Here is a 5,081-nt window from a genome sequence, read left to right as displayed (position 1 = left end):
GGGCCTGCCAAACAACAACAATAACAACTACAACCAAAAAATGGCTGGGTGTTGTGGCAGGCACCTGTAGTCCCTGCTACTTGAGAGGCTGAGGCAGTAGAAATGCTTTAGCCCAGGAATTGGAGGTTGCCCTGAGCTGTGACGCCACAACACTCTACGCAGGTTGACAGCTTGAGACTCTGTCTCAAAGAAAAAAAAAGAAGAATTTTTGCATCTATAGTCATAAGGGATATTGATCTGTAGCTTTGTTTTTTAGTTGTGTCCTTTCCTGGCCTTGGTATCAAGGTGATATTGGCTTCATAGAATGAGTAAGGGAGGATTCCTTCTCAGTGTTCACGAATAGTATCTGCAGTATAGATACAAGCTCTTCCTTGTAGGTTTGGTAGAATTCATGTGTGAAACTATCTGATCTGGGACTTTCTTTGTTGGAATATTTTTTATTGCTGCTCTTCAGTTTTGGTGTTTGATACTGCTCTGTTGAGGAGTGCTATATCTTGCTGATTGGGTCTAAGGAGGTTGTGTCTTTCCAAATGTGTGTCCATTTCATCCATGTTTTCAAGTTTGTGAGCATAGATATTTTTATAGTAGGCAGCGCCTGTGGCTCAGTGAGTAGGGAGCTGGCCCCATATACTGAGGGTAGCAAGTTCGAACCCGGCCCCGGCCAAACTGCAACAAAAAAAATAGCCTGGCGTTATGGTGAGCACCTGTAGTCCCAGCTACTCGGGAGGCTCACTGAGGCAAGAGAATTGCCTAAGCCGAAGAGCTGGTGGTTGCCGTGAGCTGTGACACTACAGAACTCTACTGAGGGTGACAAAGTGAGACTCTGTCCCTAAAAAAAAAAAAAAGTTTTTATAGTATTCTGATATGATATTTTGTATTTCTGTGATATCAGTTATAATTACCCCTCTTTCATTATTGAGTTTATTAAGAGTTTTTTCCTACTTTCTCTGATTAATCTATCCTAGAGGCTTGCCAATTTTGTTTATCTTTCCAAAGAACCACCTTTTTGCTTCATTAATCTTCTGTATCATACTTTTGTTCTCAATTTCATTTAGTTCTGCTCTGATTTTGGTTATTGGTTTTCTTTTGCTGTGTTTGGGATGGCTTTGTTCTTCCTTCTCCAGTTACTTCAGATAATTCATTACATTATGGATTTGTGGTCTGTCTTTTTGATGTGGGTATTTAAGGCTATGAGTTTTCCTCTCAGAATTACTTTCACTGTATCCCATAGATTTTCATAACCTGTGTCCTCATTATCATTGAGTTCAAAGAATCATATGATTTGTATCTTTATCTTCTAATTGACACAATGAAGATATAAGTTTTTTTTTTTTTAATTTGTAATTTTTTTCAGATTTTATTTATTTTTTATTTTTTTGCTAATAACTAAGAAACACACAGATTAGCCAAGGCCTACACAGCATTCGGATCATCAGTACTACTGTCTTTCTTTTTTTTTTTTTTTTTTTGAGACAGAGCCTCAAGCTGTCCCCCTGGGTAGAGTGCCATGGCTTTACAGCTCAGAGCAACCTCCAACTCCTGGGCTCAAGCGAGTCTCTTGCCTCTGCTTCCCAAGTAGCTGGGACCACAGGTGCCCGCCACAACACCTGGCTATTTTTTGGTTGCAGCCATCATTGTTGTTTGGCAGGCCCGGGCTGGATTTGAACCTACCACCTTAGGTGTATGTGGCTGGCGCCTTAGCCACTTGAGCCACAGGCACTGAGCTGGTACTACTGTCTTTCTCTTCCACATCTTGTCCCCCTGGGAGGTCTTTGGAAACAAAAACTTGCATGGAGGTATCATCTCCTATGATAGCAATGCCTTCTTTTGGAGTACCTCCTATAGAACCTGCCTGAGCCTATTTAACAGTTAAGTTTCTTAATAAATAAGAGTATACTATAAAATAATGGTGAAATTATGGTATAGTGAATACATACACTAGTAACATACTCTTTTATTATTATTAAGTATTGTGAACTTTGCATAATTGTATATAACTATTAATGAAATGTATTTCAATAGATGTATGGGGTACAAATGGTTTTATTTTTTACTTATTTTATTTTATTTTTTTAGACAGAGTCTCACTTTGTCACCATTAGTAGAGTGCTGTGGCATCACAGCTCGGAGCAACTTTAAATTCTTAGGCTCAAGAGATCCTCTTGCCTCAGCCTCCAGAGTAGCTGGGATTACAGACACCTGACACAATGCTGAGCTATTTTTAGAGACAAGATCTCCCTCTTGCTCAGGCTGGTTTCAAACTTCTGAACTAGAGTGATCCACCCACCTCAGCCTCCCAGAGTGCTAGGATTACAGGTGTCAGCCACCACATCTGGCCTGGTTTTATTTTTTCATGGAGGAATTGTATAGTGATGCAGTCTGGGCTTTTAGTATAGTACCCTTTTAAATAACTATGTTGTATTTCATTTATTTCATACACATGTTTTATTTAGCCATTCTCTAGCTGATGATTATTTAGATTTTTAATTCTTCTCCTTCTCCTCCTACCTGCTATTGTGAACAACATAGCAATATACTCTGCACAAATCTCTTCTCAGGCTTTTGGCTAAGATCAAGCGTAGTATCTGTTCTTATCAGTTTAATATACTCTGTACAAAAATACAGTTAGAACTTCTTCTTTTTTTTTTTTTTTAGACAGAGCCTCAAGCTGTCGCCCTGGGTAGAGCTCTGTGACATCACAGCTCATGGCAACCTCCAACTCCTGGGCTCAAGCAATTCTCCTGCCTCTACGTCCCTAGTAGCTGAGACTATAGGCGCCTACCACAATGCTTGGCTATTTCTTTTGGTTGCAGCCATCATTGTTGTTTGGTGGGCATGGGCTGGATTCAAACCCACCAGCTCAGGTGTATGTGGCTGGCACCTTAGCCACTTGAGCCACAGGCGCCGAGCCAGTTAGAACTTCTATAAATTGATAATCCATTGATTGGACTGTAACAAACTGGTCAACATATGATGGTGGTCAACATAAGAAACTAGGCCTACTGTACTGATCTACACATGTGGCACATGTCCAATATATAAAACTTAGGTCAATTTAAGGAGATGGTCATTGTAGGGAGGTGGTCAATATGGAGGTTCTACTGTATTTCCATTTTTGCCAAATGAGCCCCCTGGTATAAAATCAAAGATATGGAATTCCTCAGGCAAAAGATGAATAGATACATATATATACACATATATATCTTTAAAATCCTGATCTATATTGATAAATTGCCCCTAAGAAAGCTGTATAAATGTGTGCCCCCAGCAACAATCAGCCAGTTCACCCTCAAGATTCTCCGTTGTAAGTGTTATCCATTTTAAATCATTCCCTATAAATCTGTGGTCAGCAAAACTATGACTCCCAGGCCAAATCCAGTCAACAGCTTTACTTTAAATGGCTGTGGATTAAAAAGGCAATTAAGAATATGTGACAGAGATTGGATGTGTCCCACGAAAATGGAAATTTCTACTATCTAGCTATTTATAGAAAAAGTTTGTCAACCTACAGATTACAGGAAAAGTAGTATCTTATTCTTAGTAATACTATCTTCGCTTTGTTTGTGAATTGAAATATTTTTTCTTTGTACATGTGGGTGTTTGTATTTATTCTTTTGTCAACTACACTGCCTTTGTCCATTGTGTTATTATATTCCTCATCTTTTTTTCCTTTCTTACGTATAAAAGCTGTTTGTATATTAGTAAAATATGTATCTTGTCATATAGTTTGCAGGTATTTTTCTCTTTGTCAGTATACCCTAAAGCATACATCTTTACACTTCACAGGGAATTTTAGGGTTTATGTAGTCAATTCAAGTGTTCAGAGAATGACAGAAGGTGCTATTTTAGATATGGTAGTAAAAGAAGGTCTCTCTGACAGGGTAACATTTGAATTACGTGAGAGGGAGCCATTCATATATATGTATGAAGGGAAATGCGTAGGTTGCATAAACAGCAAACACAGACTCTAAGATAGGCACTTTCCTGGCATTCTGGAGATATTGCAGCAGGCCAGTGACCAGAGTAGGGGGAAAATGGTAGGGGCTGAAATTAAAGAGGTAGGGAAGATGAGATCATGTCCAACCTTGTAGGCTACATTAAGGACATTGTATTTTATTTTGCATTCCAGTGGAAGTTCAGGTATTATGAACAGGTAGACAGCCCTCAGAATGGGAGAAGATATTTCCTGGTTATGTCTCCCGACAAAAGTTTAATAACCAGAATCCATAGAAAACTCAGACGTATTAGCAAGAAAAAACAAGTGATCCCATCTCATGGTGGGCAAGGGACTTGAAAAGAAATTTCTCTAAAGAAGATAGGTGCATGGCCTACAGATATATGAAAAATGCTCACCATCCTTAATCATCAGAGAAATGCAAATCAAAACTACTTTGAGATATAACCTAACTCCAGTAAGATCAGCCCATATCACAAAATCCCAAAACCAGAGATGTTGGCGTGGATGTGGAGAAAAGGGGGGCACTTCTATACTGCTGGTGGGAATGCAAATTAATTCATTACTTTTGGAAAGACATCTGGAGAACACATAGAGAACCAAAAATAGACCTGCCATTTGATCCTGCAATTCCTTATTAGGTATATATCCAGAAGACCAAAAATCACATTACAACAAAGATATTTGTATCAGAATGTTTATTGCAGCCCAATTAATAATTGCTAGGTCATGGAAAAAGCCCAAGTGCCCATTGACCCACAAATGGATCAATAAACTGTGGTCTATGTATACTGTGGAATATTATGCAGCCCTAAAGAAAGATGGAGACTTTACCTCCTTCATGTTTACAGGGATGGAACTGGAAAATGTTCTTCTTAGCAGAGTATCTCAAGAATGGAAGAAAAAGTACCCAATGTACACAGCCCTGTTTTGAAACTAATTTATAGCTTTCATAGGAATGTTATAACCTAATTATAGCCTTAGAATATGGGGATGGGGGTGCGAGAGGGGTGGGGAGAAGGGTGGATGGGTGGAGGGAGGGTGATTCGTGGGGTCACCTCTATGGTTTATCTTAGAAGGGTACAAGTGAATCTTTCTAAAAGCAGAGTATGAATGTCTTAACTCA

The 5,081-nt window shown here is 39.1% G+C and overlaps 1 pseudogene; it reads left to right on the top strand.

Annotated features, from left to right (window-relative positions):
- The first annotated feature begins 2,546 nt into the window (after positions 1-2,546).
- LOC111727680 lies at positions 2,547-2,717 on the top strand (annotated as a pseudogene).
- The last annotated feature ends 2,364 nt before the right edge of the window (positions 2,718-5,081 follow it).

The sequence above is a fragment of the Otolemur garnettii genome, unplaced genomic scaffold (genome assembly GCF_000181295.1).
Source record: "Otolemur garnettii isolate 467f Iridium unplaced genomic scaffold, OtoGar3 scaffold00117, whole genome shotgun sequence".
NCBI lineage: Eukaryota > Metazoa > Chordata > Mammalia > Primates > Galagidae > Otolemur > Otolemur garnettii.
The sequence above is the reverse complement of the archived record's forward strand: the minus strand, read 5'-3'. Positions and strand labels throughout refer to the sequence as shown.